The sequence below is a fragment of the Heptranchias perlo genome, chromosome 5, assembly GCF_035084215.1.
Source record: "Heptranchias perlo isolate sHepPer1 chromosome 5, sHepPer1.hap1, whole genome shotgun sequence".
Classification (NCBI taxonomy): domain Eukaryota; kingdom Metazoa; phylum Chordata; class Chondrichthyes; order Hexanchiformes; family Hexanchidae; genus Heptranchias; species Heptranchias perlo.
In genome coordinates, this window is record NC_090329.1 from 129,490,213 (window position 1) to 129,506,806 (window position 16,594).

The 16,594-nt window shown below is 41.9% G+C and overlaps 1 protein-coding gene across 5 annotated transcripts in view; it reads right to left on the reverse strand.

The window, feature by feature from the left end:
* Positions 1-16,594, reverse strand: part of disp1 (dispatched homolog 1 (Drosophila)) — a 360,433-nt gene that overhangs the window by 306,514 nt on the left and 37,325 nt on the right. For all 5 annotated transcript variants that reach the window (XR_010962963.1, XM_067985195.1, XM_067985196.1 and 2 more), the window contains one exon: positions 8,717-8,825. The gene's annotated coding sequence lies outside the window, so the exon portion shown is untranslated. The remainder of the gene's footprint in view (positions 1-8,716; positions 8,826-16,594) is intronic.

Genomic DNA, 16,594 nt, shown 5'->3' on the forward strand with positions numbered 1-16,594 from the left:
AACCTGCACAATCTTTCCTGATTGTTGCATTCTCTCAATTGTGGTAACATTCTTGTAAATCTTTTCTGCACTTTCTCCTATGCTTCAAGGTTCGATGTAAATACATTACTTCCTGCTTTTGCATTCTACTCCTCTAGGAATGAACCTCAGTATGCAGTTCAATACTCTATTAGCTTTGTTGATTGTTGCTCTGGATTGATTGTAAATTTGAAACTCAATATGTCCAAAGACTCTTAGGTCTCTTTCTACTTCATTATTAGCTATTTCAACATTGTGCGAGGAGTACATGTCACTTATTGTTTTCCTTCCTATGTGCAGTACTTTACGCTTGTCAGATTTCAATTTCATCTGCCACTGTTCTGTCCACTTACATATTTTGTCCATCTCAATCTGTGATTTCTAAGCTGCCTTCACCAATTCCACTCCCCTTCCTTGTTGTGCACCATAAAAACAGGTGTGGTCCCAACACCAAGCCCTAAGTCACCCCATTCAGTACTTCCCTCTTGCGCTGACATACCTCTTCCAACAAGTACCTGTTGTTTCTCTTTGAGCCAATTTTTTTTTAATCCAGTCTGAAGATTTACGCTTGAACCCCCAGCTTTGAATTTCACTAGTAACCTTTCGTGCGGAACGGTGTCTGGAAATCTGGGTCCACCACATTCTGGGGTTTTCCACCTCCATTTGTCACTTCCGTAAAGAAGTAAAGAAAGTTGGCAGGCAGGATCTCCCCTTCTGAACCTATGATGTCTGCTGTTTATTAGGTTGATGTGTTTATTACGTTTATTAGGTTAATATTGTACAGAAAATCTTCAACTTTACTCCTGCTACATCAATTCCATTACTTTACACAAAATTGAAGTAAGCATGGAATTGAATCCAAGGACCTGGAGAGGAAAGTTCGACTGCTACCATTAAAGCCAAATGCTGTTATCCTCGTCAGGTACTCTAGTGCTGTGGAACTATGCTGCAATACAATGGGGCAGATTCCAGAGCACAGACAGCCTCGAGTACTGCTACATCTTCAAGCAGTTCTGCAAACTCAGTTCAAGATTCTGCTAATGGCCAGAAAATTCACATTGCTGCCTGTAAAAGGGGCACAAGTACATGAGCCCAATACTCAGCAAAACTGGGATAGAGGAAGTGTTTTAAGACATGACAAAAAGAACAGAAGTAGAGGTGAGGGTTTAAAAAAAAGCCGTCAACACTTGTAAGGAATGTGCAACATGCCAAGAAGGAAGAACCTCTCATTCTAAAGAGAACAAAAGGAATTTCTATTTTTAACACGATTCCCAAGAAAAATAGGGCCTGTTAACAGTAATGCTCTACAAGCAGGTTATTTCAAAAAGAATTCCTGGCTAATCTGCAAGCATATATGCAAAACTAACACCAGATGATAAAGTGATGGCTTCTTGTTTCAAGGAACTCCTGGACAGTGCCTGAAGACACATTAGTTTATTTTCACCTTTCAGTAACAGTGAATTTAAATGTTTTCAAGGATTTTTTTAAAAAAGAGCTGTCCCAATTTGTCATTATTAGGCATTTAAAAGAGCAGCTTATAAAGATAAAAGAAACAAGATCACCAACAGATTATCAGTATGCAATTGTAAACAATTTTACAACACCAAGTTATAGTCCAGCAATTTTATTTTAAATTCACAAGCTTTCGGAGGCTACCTCCTTCCTCAGGTGAACGATGTGGGACAGTATGCAATGGGCAGGGAAGAATATTTTATAGCAACTTGCACTTAACACAGCCTCACAGAAAGCACAAGGAGGAAATCAACCTCATTTTGAAATGCGTGATAAAGGCTTTGGGTGCCAATTTTATTGCATCAATGTTTTGACAGATGAACCAGGACTAAAACAATAGAATCATTGAATGATACAGCACAGAATGAGGCCATTTGGCCCATTCTGCCTGTGCCAGCTCTTTGAGCAAGCTATTTAATTAGTCCCACAACCCTGCTCTTACCCCATAACCCTGCATTTTTTCCCCTTCAAGTAGCTGGGGTTTAGTCCTAAGCAGGACAAAAATGTAATCAATCACTTTTTTAAAAAAATTGCTGTATACCCAGACTTCCTCCCTCATCTCACATTATTTTAATTTTTTTTTAAATAACTTTTTTCTGAAAAAGGTTTGTGCAGCAGATGCAGTTTGGAGAGGTCGGGCTAGGAGGCACCTCCAGCATGCTTGCTGAACAGAATGGGGGAAATCTACAATACATGGTCTCCAATAGAAGCTGAGTTTTCAGTTCACCCCCCTTTCTACCCAAGTAAGTACTAATTCCATGTAAAACCAATCACTTCTTGATGTGGATTTAGAGCAGACTGAACTCCCCCTATTCCACAGTGGTTAATTCCAGCGAGACAGACAGACGAGGAAGACCCCAGGTTTGATCTGCAGTCTGTATTGAGCTAGCTAACCTTGGCTGAGGTAGCAGTAGGGCCTACATGGCCACAACACCCTGGGGCTGCAGAGAATCAGCCAAGCTCCCTGCTCATAATCACTATCTAGTGCCTCCTGCTAGAAAATATGCATGGATGCTAAGAGAGGAATGTGGGAATATAGGTTTTGTGGTAGGAAAATACATTTTTTTTTTTTAAATTGAGCCTTTAACTTTGTGCCAAATGTAAAGGACTGTTTTACCCATAACATTGCCCAGTACCCAAACCTTCGGTTTATCTTTTAAGGATATGTTTTACAGTCAATAACCAGTGTTGAGACTTTTCACTGCCAAGTGCTGCAAATAGAAATCAGGCTGTTGCTATGCTCTTTTTAAGGAGCGCTATAGAGACATCTTTGTTGAACAGTGGCCTGACTTTAAGCACCTCAGACCGACGTAACATTTGAATGTACTTCAAAGTAATTCATTTCAAGATGTTTCTGACAGATGTGATAAAAATATAAAGAACACGTGGTTCAGAAACCAGCAGTACATTTTTAAAAAACAAAGCGTCAAGGGTAGTCTGGCCGAGAAGTTTGTGCATGAGCCACTGTTGGACCAGAGACGCACCCAATACAGGGATTGCTCAACTGGACTGAGGCCAATTTCAAGCCCTGCATCCTTAAGGGTGCACAAGCTAAAGTTTAATGTACAGTGTTGTCATGAGGCACATTCAGAATAGACACTATAGGAACAATTAAGCCCATGCACTACTGTGTTGTGCAATGTGCTTCTTGTACAATACTCTTAATCCATCACCTCCAATTACAGACCTGTAACCAGGAGTATTTCAATCCTAGTTACAGCTCTAAATGCTTCTTCCAAACTCAACCTAAGTTTGGATTTTTTAAAAATTCGTTCTTGGCATGTGGGCGTCGCTGGCAAGGCCAGCATTTATTGCCCATCCCTAATTGCCTTTGAGAAGGGCAATTAGGGATGGGCAATAAATGCTGGTGGTGGTGGTGAGCCGCCTTCTTGAACCGCTGCAGTCCGTGTGGTGACGGTTCTCCCACAGTGCTGTTAGGGAGTTCCAGGATTTTGACCCAGTGACGATGAAGGAACGGCGATATATTTCCAAGTCGGGGTGGTGTGTGACTTGGAGGGGAATGTGCAGGTGGAGTTGTTTCCATGTGCCTGCTGCCCTTGTCCTTCTAGGTGGTAGAGGTCGTGGGTTTGGGAGGTGCTGTCGAAGAAGCCTTGGCGAGTTGTTCAGTGCATCCTGTGGATGATACACACTGCAGCCACGGTGCGCTGGTGGTGGAGGGAGTGAATGTTTAGGGTGGTGGATGGGGTGCCAATCTAGCGGGCTGCTTTGTCCGGGATGGTGTTGAGCTTCTTGAGTGTTGTTGGAGCTGCTAGAGTTTATAGCCGTACTATTGAATGTTTATCCACAACTCAGCTGGATATAGAACGAACAGTTCATATATCTGCTGTTACACTTCACCAAATTCTCAGTGACAGTCCCCTACAGCATAATTGCATGAAAATTTCATGTCACTATTTAGCTTTACTGAAACCCTACTGGCAATAATGAGGAGTTAGACATGAAAAATAACCTGAAACTATTTGTTCCAGTTTTGGTACAACCTCAACTGGAAACTGATTTTCCATAATACTGCAGTGGAAAACAGACAGTAAACATCAGCTTTCCTGCTCCCATGGAATTCTTTGACTTCCTGTTGTTTGCCAGTTGCAGATTCCACATCCTTCTCACATGTGTACCCATTCTGCTGAAGGCATGCCACAGAACTGAGACATTCCAATTGATTCAAGTCCTGCTCACAGATGCAATAAAATCCCACATTCAATTTATGTGACATTGACTAATCAGTTTACAGTAATCGGGATTAAAAACAGAATTAATAAAACAAAACATTTCTTCTCAGCATTTTTTAAGCTATGTGCACAGAACAGAATTTTCAATGGTAAATCTGTTTTATGTGGGATTTTAGCACAACAATTTGCTCTTACAACAGTTTGCATTTAGAGCTTTTAACATAGTAAACGGGCCACGCTACTTAAAACAGAGGGGAAATGGGCACTGAGCGGTAACAGGAGAGATTGGGGAGGTGACTGAAGGCACAGTTGATGGTCAGGTTTAAGGAGGCTTTTGAAAGTGATGTAACTGAGAAGGTGGGGGGGGGAAAGACGAGGAAGAAAGATATACAGAATCAGAAGAGAGGAGGCTGAGAGTTGGGACATAGAACTAGGGGAGGTTGCAGCGATAGGGTGAGACAAAGTTATGGAGGGATTTACAGACAAAGTGGAGAATTTTGAAATCAATGCAAGGACAGTGGGGGGCACTGGATGTTGAAGACAGGGGAGGTGGGTGAGCAGGATTCAGTATGGGAAAGGATGTGTGGGAATTGATGTTTGGTGGAGCTTGGAAGGCTACCAAAACAGAGCATTTAAGAGTGTAGTGGTTATATTACTGAACTAGTAATCCAGAGGCCTAATAATCCAGACAATACAAGTTCAAATCCCACCATGAGAATTTGAATTCAGTTTTAAAAATCTGGGAATAAAAAGCTGGTATCAGTAAAACCCAACTGGGTCCTTCCTTAAAGATGCTCTTTAAGGAAGGAAACCTGCAGTCCTGGTCAGGCCTATATGTGAATCCAATCCCACGCCAACACGGTTGACTCTTAACTGCCCTCTGAAGGGGCCTAGCAAGCCACTCAGTTGTATCAAACCATTTTCACGTGTAATAGTGCAGAGCATTGATCAGTGCTTCAGGACCATTCCTACCATGTCTCACACAATACTTTGGAAAATCCACAAACTACCAAAATATAAAGGTTACATTTAAAATATGTGCTGTAAAATTTTAGCCTGTGTAAGATCAAGTTCATGTCCTCATGACAAGTTGCTAGTACCACAGAGACCAAGGGGTCTAATTGTAGATCATATTTAGCAAACAACACCTTAAGTAGTGTCAGTGTGGTAAAGAAACGCTGCTTTGTGTAGTACTAAGGTATGTAGACCAGAGGCCCCCAGGTTCAATTCCTGTTTGTGCTGACTTGGCTGAATTCAGATGGGTTGCTACAATTAGCCTTGGAACTCCTGGGCTAATGAGGGGTAAAACCAACCAGAGTTGCTGCTCCTGATCTTTATGCAGTGTTTCCTGACAGATAGTGCATCTGTGGGCATTGTGGGAGGACAGGATTATGGTTGGTTGTGCTGCCGCCAATGGTTGCATTGCCTGACACTCATTGCCTAGACTTAGCTGTGGGAAGAATGTTAGACACCAGGAGAACGCTGTGCTTTTCTTCAAAATACCATGGGATCTTTAGCATCCACCCGAACCACTGGACCAGGCAAATGTAGCCTCAATTGTGCATTTAGACCAAAGGGCAGCACTTCTGACAATGCAGCAATCCTTCAGTACTGCACTGAATGGCAGCTTAGATCATGCGCTCAGGTTCTGGAGTGGGGTTTGAACCCATGATCTTCTGACTTGGAGTGGTACTAGCTGAGCTAATCTGACACAGAGAGTTAACACCTTCAGCAAGGAGGAGAAATAAATTTGAATTTTATTTTCAAAAGCAGTGGCAATGGTCCTGTCCAGGTTCTCATCAAATTACTCTTGGAATTAAATTTAAAGCACAGGAGTTTGGGATGTAGTATCACAGGAATTGCTCCTTTTTTGTTGAGCAGCCAAAAATCCCTGCAATTTGAGACTATTTTCAACAATGCCAAGTAAAAGACGCTCCATTAATATCCAAAGGCTGGGCGTTCCTGTACACCAGACAGTGATGGAGTAAGTTGCTCCAAGTCCTACACTGCAATCTGTAGTCCTCTATTAGATTTCAGACCGTGTTGCCTCCAAACTAAATGTAACCCAATAGATAACCAACCATGTTAAAGGCAGGGGCAAAAGAACGGAGGTCAAAAGTGTGATCGCACAAACTGCATGTTACTAAAATTAACTTCAGTTGCAATAAAACTGTTTGTAATTGACGCAGCTGGAAAACTTTTTGCTGGGTAAGTTTCTTCAGCTCTCACCTAGATCTTAGGAGGAAAAATAATTCAATATATCCGAGGTTCTGGAGGTTTACGCATATCTAAATCAGGGTCAGTTGCAGTAAATGAAATGAAATGAAAGGTAAGGAAGTCATCCTGGATCTTAAAACTGTGCCCTATTCTTCACTCACTACAACAAACTAGTTCTGGTGTTCATCTCTTACAGCCATCTTGCAATGACCAAAAGCGTCATTTGTTCTTAATTTATAAATCCCGACATTGAAAATTCAATTATACCTTAGAGAGCTGCCACAAGTTCTTCATAGAGTTTTGATGCTGCTTTCAAGTTCCACATACATTTACAATGGTAAACTGGTGTTTCACTTGGGAGGGTACCTTATATTTTGAAATGGGAATTTGTGAGATCACACTTTTGACCTCCGTTCTTTTGCCCCTGTCTTTAACACGGTTGGTTATCTATTGGGTTACATTTAGTTTGGAGGCAACACGGTCTGAAATCCAATAGATGACTACAGATCGCAGTGTAGGACTTGGAGCAACTTACTCCATCACCGTCTGTTTTAATAAAAAGTTAAACATTCAAAATTCAGTGCTTTAAATAATATTTCAAGAATAGACCCTACAGCACTCCGTTCTTCGTGTATTCATGTTAACAATAAACTGCTCACATTCAAACAACTCACCACCACCATCTTGGTATTTGAGGCTGGGCATGGAAGCAGGACAGGTTTCTGAGCAACTTCAACACTTAGCCTCTCTTCCCTCCTCTCCTCCATCCTAAGCTCTGGAATTCCCTCCCTAAACCCCTCTCTCCTCGACCAAACTTTTGGTCACTTGTCCAACATATCAGCTTATGCTGCTCGGTGTCAAATTTTGTTTGATAATCACTCCAGTGAAGTGCCTTGGGACCTTTTATTACAAGGCACTATATAAATGCAAGTTGTTGTTGTTGATATACATCGAAAGCAATGAGCAGCTGGTTATGAAAACACAAAGCACAGATAGTTAAAGGTCTGTCAAGCCCATGGACAATTGGTTCTATCATGGACCTTACCCCATAGATTTAGTCTCCTGAGGAAAGGTTTCTTTAAGTTTGTCCCAGCCTTCGAAAGGTAAATCAAACAAATCATCAGAGCATCTATCCTGCCAGAAACACCACACTATTTACCCTTGATGTGGTGTCAACAAATCAGGAACCATCATGTTCTACTCAGCACTCAATTATCTCTGTCCGTATTTATCTTTATAATCCTCAATCCCATTTCTAAACAGACATTCATCGAGTATTAATGTTCTTTTGAAGGTAGGGTACCAAAAAACAAATGTGGCCTTAGCTAAGAGCTATACAAGATTAACTATTTTTTTGGCCAATATGTCCTTGAGATACAATAGGGAATGACCCTTGTTGATAACAGCTTGACATTGACTGGATACTTTAGGTGAATGCTCAATAATCACACCCAAAACCATTTTCCGCCTTTGCTAATGAACCCCCTTCATTTTGTGCACATTTCTTGGTCCAACACGCATAGCCTTACACTCATCCACATTAAAATCCACCAACGGTGCCTGTGCGCATCTGCTGAATTAATCCAGAAATTTTGTAATATTCTCCTCCGTAGACAATTTACAAATATTGTGACCTAATTCTAGAGCATTTTTTCAACTGTTTGAATCCAAATTTTAAATAGATTTCAGGAACCCGAACAGTTAAACCTAACTTAACAAAAGATTTTAAAACGTTGTAATCACTTGAGTCCCAGTATAGCCACAAAATGTTTTCACCGTGTGCCCTTGTAACGAATGGGCTCTTTTAGGACTTTTTCATTTCTCCACCTCCTTGTTAGCACAACTCGGTACCAGATATTCTCCTCCATCCAGCACAGGTATGCTCACATGGCCCATTGGGCCGAATAGCCTCCTCTGTGCTGTAAGATTCTATGATTCACAAGCATTGTTAATGTTAGAGGTGTCATATGAGCATGGCAAGTCTAATTCCAGTCATTCCCCACTTCCTCCCACTTTTAGTTTTATACCACGCTCAGTCTCACATTCCATCGAAGAACAAACTAAAACTCCTTCTGCCGAGGCAAACGAGCTGGAGGCAACAGTCAAAATGAGGAAATCAGAACTGTCGACCTTGAGAATCATGTGCTTAGCTGCTTATCCTACTGTACTGCCTTGGAATGCATTACTTTGATTTTGAAGTGTTCAGTCATGCAATATGCTGCCCATCCCTATCCCGCCACATTACATAATGCTCAGTCAAAAACCCCGAACAGACTTACAGTTGTTCAAAGACAATGTTTATTTTGGTTCAAGCACAAAGTGATCCAGTGAGCAGATATTCTCCAGCTGTTCCATTTGCATTGAGGAGACCAGTACACCTTTGATAATCTAAAAGGAGACAAGAGAATATTTATTACTTCAGCACATTATGGGAGGTACATGGTGCAACAGATAAGAGGGGATATAATGAATACTGGAAATTGGTAACAGATCAGTCAGCACTTGAAATCGGATCTGCTCATGCTCTCGTGGTGACTCTTCATCAGAACAACGGAGCTCCAACAAGCTCACCATTCCCCACTTGGTAAAGCATGAATCTGTCATGGGCATGTGCCAGATAAGACATGAAATGCTACCCCACAAGAAGGGAGAACAGAACACACCAGGCTGCTCATTACACAATTCCTGGGACAAATTATTGGTGGAAACTTAGGAATCCCTATCCCGCCTTCCAATTGGGGTTAGTATATTTGAAAGAGGAAAAAAAGACAAGTTTTTTAAAAAAACATAACATTAGATTGGTTATACACAATACTAGCACATTCAAATCGTGGGGAAAAAGATAAGCATTATTTCATGCACTGGGGACAGCGAACAGCTGACAAGGAAAGTTCAGTATCATTATGCAGCATTCCAGCTGGGTAGTTTACAATCCAATAATCTATCATGTGCTCTGGTTCTTCCAGGAATACAGAACCACCTATGCATCAATTGTGTCATAAATTGAAGCCTGCAGGTTGGTTGTTGAACAATTAGTTCCCTGATGGCTCAGTAGACAAATGCACCCATCTGGCTTGGTAATGAACCATCTAGACCTGGTCTGTGCTGAGTTAGCTGAACCCTGCCTTGCAGGAGCTAGAGAGGAGGAAATAACTGGCTGGGGTTTCTGCTCCTGGTTACTATTCAGTGCTCACACTGATGCAAGTGTGGATTCGGGGGGGAATAGGATGGGTCTCAGTTCTTCTAATAACAGTGTGGTATAATAATTATTAAAAATCAGCCCACAAGTGACAATGAAATTGTGCTCTAAATCAAGGGAGACACACACACCTGTTTTCTCCCCCAAGGAGACTATTTAGTCTCTACTTGCTGTTAAGAACTCATGTGGGAAAATCATAGGCGAGAAACTATATTGCACCATTCATTAGTGCATGAAGCCAAGGCCTTACTAAATTGCGTCTTTTCTCTAGAAGGTTTGGCAAGTTTCTGGGGTTAACTGGTGATGGAGGACACAGCTATTATTTGTTATTTTGCAGCCAGTGTCAGCATAATAACAACAATAATAATAATAATACCAGGCCAACGACATCACTGATTAACGTACAGAGTAAAGCTCTTCTTGCACTGCCGAACCACATTCCTTAACTCCAACTGTCACATTTCGGGATCTTTTGATAATCTTCCCCACAGAAAGATCTTGAGAAAACAATTTAACCCTAAATTTGTTTTAAAGCAGTTTATTCACACAAGTTTTTAAAAAGGCTGAGATGATGGGTAGTTAAGATGTTAATTTGCTAACTTCAAAGTTGTTTTCTTCAAAGACTAAACAATAAGCAACTCATTAGCTTGTTTCAGTAATTGAAATAACACCTCACACTCATCATGTTTGAAAGTCTTTGATCCCTATCCTTGTGACAAGAGGAAGATCAAAACACAGGTAGTCAAGTTTACAAAACTGAATGCTGCGAGGCAGGCATCAAAGGCTACAAGAAGGTTAGATTTCAGGAAGAGAGTACTCTGAAGTTATTTTTGTTTGAGTCAAGCCATACAACCTGCTGATGTGGGAAAAGTAGTGTTCACTATTTTTTATTATTGTATGAAGACAAGCTGTGCTGATTGAATGAAGTGAAGTGATCATAACTGCTGCTCTGTATATTCACTTTATTGTGAAATAAAGCAGCTTATCGATTATCAAGCCTCATTTCACCAAGTGCTTGCTCGATCCGCCTTTGGATAAATTGTAGAAACATGTACGAAAGACAAACATCCAGTTCGAATCACAAAGAGATACTATTGTTACATTTCTGGGTTACATTATTGTACAAGCAACCTCAATTATGTCATACATTGGTATGAGTTGCAGATGTAATTACAGTCACCAGTTATTGGTGGGTCATTGGGGGGTTGTGTCACCCAGTCATTGTTGTCTCCTGGAGCTTGCTTTAATCGCTTTCAGGGGTCAGAGAGGACGTTCCCATGGCTTTTTCCTAAACTGGCACACTGTTTTAGGTTTTTTTTTGCCTCTCTGGTGATTGCTTGACTGTGTGAGTAGGGGTAATGCTGATGATTTGTGTAAAGAAAGAACTTGCATTTATAGAGCGCCTTTCACAACCTCAGCCAATTAAGGTTTTGAAGTGTAGTCACTGTTGTAATGTAGGAAACGCAGCAGCCAATTTGCACACAAGGTCCCACAAACAGCAATGAGATAAATTACCAGATCAACTGTTTCAGGTGTTGGTTGAGGAATAAATATTGGCCAAGGCACCAGAGAGAATGCCTCTGCTCTTCTTTGAATAATGCCATGGGATCTTTTACGTCCACCTGAGACCAGACGGAGCCTCGGTTTGACGTCTTATCCTAAAAACAGCACCTCCAACCAGTGCAGCGTTCCTTCAGTACTACACTGGAGCGTCAGCCTAGATTTAGTTACACCATGCTGAGACAGGACAAGCTCAATGGACCAGCTGGTCTACTTCTGTCCTTTATCGTATGATCGTAGTCGACTCCCAAAAAGAAAGACATCCAGCTTTCTAGATCTCATGGGGGAGCAACACTAGACCCACGAAGGTACCTACAGCAGACCTGAATTTGTAACACCAACCTACAGTCTGCGTGCGTGCACACATTTATTTTTAATCCCATTCTCTATAAAGTTGGGTTCAAGGACTGCAGTGGTTCAAAGAGAAGGCCCACCACTACCTTCTCAGGACAACTAGGGATGAGCAATAAAATGCAGCCTTGCCAGCATCACAAACAAAGGGAAAAAATATGTATCGGGTGGGTTATTGTTTTTTTTAAACCATCTTCAATAGTGGAATATGGAGTTGGGAATGGGAGCTTCAATTTCAGGGTTTAAGAGTATTCAATTTTTATTCTGCTGATCCATAAATCCAGAATTAAAAGTTTATTATGCTGAAATGACATCAATACTCAAGTATTCCGTGAAGCACTTTAGTTGTCTTAGCTCATGTCTTGATGGAGGTGTCCCATTGGTTTAACTCAAAATGTGGAAATCATAATTATGATAATTTATCAAAATTTCACAACTGGATATTGCATTGAGGTTAACAAGAAAATTCACAATAACTCTCAACAATGAAAATGCTGTATGTGATCTCTTCTGTGGTTCAGTGGGTAAAGGCAGCCTAGTGTGGTAGTGAGCAGTAGGTCTGAGCTCCAATCTGTGCGAAGTTAGCTGAGCAGGGGCAGCAGTAGGGAATGCTATCTATCACTGCTGTCATGATGTGGAGATGCCGGTGATGGACTGGGGTTGACAATTGTAAACAATTTTACAACACCAAGTTATAGTCCAGCAATTTTATTTTAAATTCACAAGCTTTCGGAGGCTACCTCCTTCCTCAGGTGAACTTCATTTCCACATCGTTCACCTGAGGAAGGAGGTAGCCTCCGAAAGCTTGTGAATTTAAAATAAAATTGCTGGACTATAACTTGGTGTTGTAAAATTGTTTACAATTATCACTGCTGTAGCACTTCACCTCCTAACCAAGGTGTGTGACCTTCTACAGCTCTGCTGGTTAGATTTATGAGCATCATTTGGTAACTGGTTCCAGAGTAGAATTGGCAAGGCCTGGGACCAGGTCACGTGCTTGCTTCAGAAATAGCACATGAAGAGCCGAGAAGCTCCCTGATTTCCTCCCCTCCTCTCCAGAATACGATGAGGTACAGTTCCTAGTGCCTCACCAAGTGGCTGAAATAGAGAATACTGGCAGCGTTCGAGCTAAGCTTGACCCGATTCTCATTCAACACCCCCACCCCTCGAACCCTAGCCCAGGACCACCAAAGCCGAATACAGCACCCCCACGACCAGGATGGGGAAAAGAAAACAACCTTTTAAAAAAAATGTTTACTTTAGCTAGACCCTCAAATACAGTAGAAAATAGCTCAGAAATGAACGGCCAAGCAAAGATTAATGGTTTGCACCAATCTGCCATGAATAATATAAACATCATAACATGGCTACGCTCTTCAAACTCCAGTTAAAATGGTTTTCTTTTCAATCTGTGTTTTTGGCACCTGATCAACTCTTCCAGCTCGTCTTGCAATTGCTTCCTGTTCACCCATTTTCTGTGCCAAACTTACTGCACCAAAACTGCACTCAATCACAGCATACACATACTTGTTTTCTTTTTTCCTTAATTGAGACATTTTCTCTCATAAGACTGTAATTGAGAAATCTGCTGAAAGCTTTTTTTTATAAAAAGCTAATAGAAAGGACTCTCTTTAATCAAGTGCACTCAAATTGGAGCAGAAACAAAGAAAGACTATATTAGCAAGAGTACAGCAAGTGGTTTCAAAGGAACTGCGGGGGAGTCCCATGGGATACACACACGCACGCACCACAGGGTATCAGGACGCAAGCTTTTGCTTGCAAGCACCCATTCGTGAATGCCCACTTTGCCTGGTGGTGCGGTGCTCCTCCTCTACCATTTTGGACATTGCAGTGACCGGTTACAGATGGTGGCCAATGGCTATCCCTCTCCACCTTTCTGCACCAACATGTTGTGGGAGACTTCTAGTTTGAGGCTACTTCCATGATAAGACTGCTGCTCATTGGCACTGGCCAGCAGTGGTAGGATGCAGATTGTAGTCTCAAGCTTCTGCACAGCAAGTTCTCAACATTAACTGCTCTCAACTGCAGAGTGCACATTCTGGTGGTTTGCAGAACAATACAATAAGGGCCAAGTCCCACAGTGCAGGATACCAAAGTTGAAGAGGGTAGGAGAAAAAATGGGATAAATCAAGAAGCAGTGGTTAGGTAATGCTAATCTTGGATTTTAACAGCCTGTAGATTGTAGGGGTACGAGAAGGATGGGAAAGGTAAGGAATTCTGCAGCTCTGAGAGATTATGATAAAGAATGAGTAGGAGACAGGACGTTGAATCTTGATTCCAACACAGCAAGTATGTAGGGAGACGGGAACATGTGTAAGATGACTTATTTGGAGCTTAAAAGTAACGAGATGAAAACTCAGAGGAGCAATGACCATTTAAGTATCGCTAAAATAGAGAGACATGAGAGGAAGCTCGCTCCCTCTGTTTTATGGAAAGGTAAAATATGAATAACTTCCTGACAATCTGTCACTAACAAAATGAGAGTCCTCAGAGATTAACAAGAATACATCCCAATGCATTCTGAAAGCGTCCAAATTTTATAAAATGCATATAGACGCTGCTCTGGGATAAAGTAACTCTGGATAAAATCGATTAGACAAGTTTAGAATATCACACAAAAAAGAATCACGCAAAGCACGTCAGCTGTGGCTCAGTGAGTTTCAATCTCGCCTCTGAGTCAGAAGGTCATTGGTTCAAGTCCTATTCCAGAGACTTGAGCACATAATCCAGGTTGACACTTCAATGCAGCACTGTGAGTGCTGTACTGTCGGAGGTGCCGTCTTTCGGATGAGACGTTAAACCGAGGCCCATCTGTCCTCTCAGGTAAACGTAATAGATCCCATGGCACTATTTCAAAGAGCAGGGGAGTTCTCTCCAGTGTCCTGGCCAATATTTATCTCTCAAACATCACTAAAAAAAAACAAAATATCTAGTAATTATCACATTGCTATTTATGGGACCTTGCTGTGCGCAAACTGGCTGCCACGTTTCCTACTTACAACTGTGACTACACTTCAAAAATGCTTCATTGGCTGTAAAGTGCTTTGGGACGTCCTGAGGTCATGAAAGGCGCTGTAGAAATGCAAATCTTTCTTTCTTTAATTAGGGACTATCTTGTCCCACTTACTAAAATCTCAGGATTAGGCTTCCGATCATCTCTCCTAACTTTTCTACTACTGCTCTGTATCTGCTGTCTCCTGTGAGAAGCGGCTTGGGATGTTTATTACTTTAAAAGATGTTATATAAATACAAGTTGGTGTATAACCACACTGACATGCCTGCTCCAAACCCAGTCTGTCCTACATTTTAAACCTACTGATCACCCTGTATATTGAACTGAGGGTTAAAAAAGACACAATAAAGTAAAAGCAACAAAACTTCAGTTCTTTACCAGGGGAAGGGGGAGAATTAAAAACCACTTATTCTTTTTTTGTGCTCATTAGGGGAGAGATGCAATTGCTGGACAAGTTAAACACTATTTGTTTTACCTCCCGTTGTTTGCATCAACATAGAAACATAGAAAATAGGAGCAGGAGTAGGCCATTCGGCCCTTCGAGCCTGCTCCGCCATTCAATATGATCATGGCTGATCGTCTATCTCAATATCATATTCCCGCTCTCTCCCCATACCCCTTGATGCCTTTTGTGTCTAGAAATCTATCTAGCTCCTTCTTAAATATATTCAGTGACTTGGCCTCCACAGCCTTCTGTGGTAGAGAATTCCACAGGTTCACCACCCTCTGAGTGAAGAAATTTCTCCTCATCTCCGTCCTAAATGTCCTATCCTGTATCCTGAGACTGTGACCCCTCGTTCTGGACCCCCCAGCCGGGAGAAACATCCTCCCTGCATCCAGTCTGTCTAGCCCTGTCAGAATTTTATACGTTTCAATGAGATCCCCTTTCATTCTTCTAAACTCGAGTGAATCAAGGCCTCCCAAACCAGGTACAGAACTAAAAACTCCTGTTACTTGGTCCCAAACGCAACAAAGCGCCTCCTTACAACATTACTGTGACTTTTTCCACTTCAACAACAACAACAACTTACATTTATACAGCACCTTTAATGTAGTAAAACGTCCCAAGGTGCCTCACAGGAGCACCAAACAAAATTTGCCACCGAGGCACATAAGGAGATATTAAGACAGGTGACCAAAAGTTTGGTCAAAGAGATAGGTTTGAAGGAGTGCTTTAAAGGAGACAGAGGTGGAGTGGTTTAGGGAGGGAATTCCAGAGCTTAGAGCCTAGGCAACTGAAGGCACGGGTGCCAATGGTGTAGCAATTAAAATCGGGGATGCACAAGATGCCAGAATTGGAGGAGCGCGGAGATCTCGGAGGGTTGTAGGGCTAGGGGAGGTTACAGAGATAGGGAAGGGCAAGGCTATGGAGGGATTTGAAAATGAGGATGAGAATGTTAAAAATCAAGGCGTTGTCGGACCGGGAGCCAACATAGGTCAGCGAGCACAGGGATGATGGGTGAACGGGATTTGGTGCGAGTTAGGATACGGGCAGCAGAATTTTGGATGAGCTCAAGTTTATGGAGGATGGAAGATGGGAGGTCAGCCAGGTGACCATTGGAATAGTCAAGTTTAGAAGTAACAAAGGCATGGATAAGGGTTTCAGCGATGAGCTGAGGCGGGGCGGAGACGGGCGACGTTACAAAGGTAGAAGTAGGCGGTCTTGGTGATGGAGCGGATATGTGGTCGGAAGCTCATCTCAGGGTCAAATAGGACGCCAAGGTTGCAGACAGTCAGGTTCAGCTTCAGACAGTGGCCAGGGAGACGGATAGAGTCCCACCAGCTATCCTCGTGCTTTCAGAATGGAATAGTTAGTTATTGTAAAATGATGGACAATTTTGTGCCATTAACCCCACGGAGGGATTGCAAAAGACTGTAGAGAACTACAGTCAGAGTTCATGGACTGAATATACTTTAATGTTTGACAATATGCTTCTTCTGATATTTTTAACTCATCATTTCAAATTGCTTGCATTTCTACTGAATGACCTGTAACCACCAGTACTTCACCCT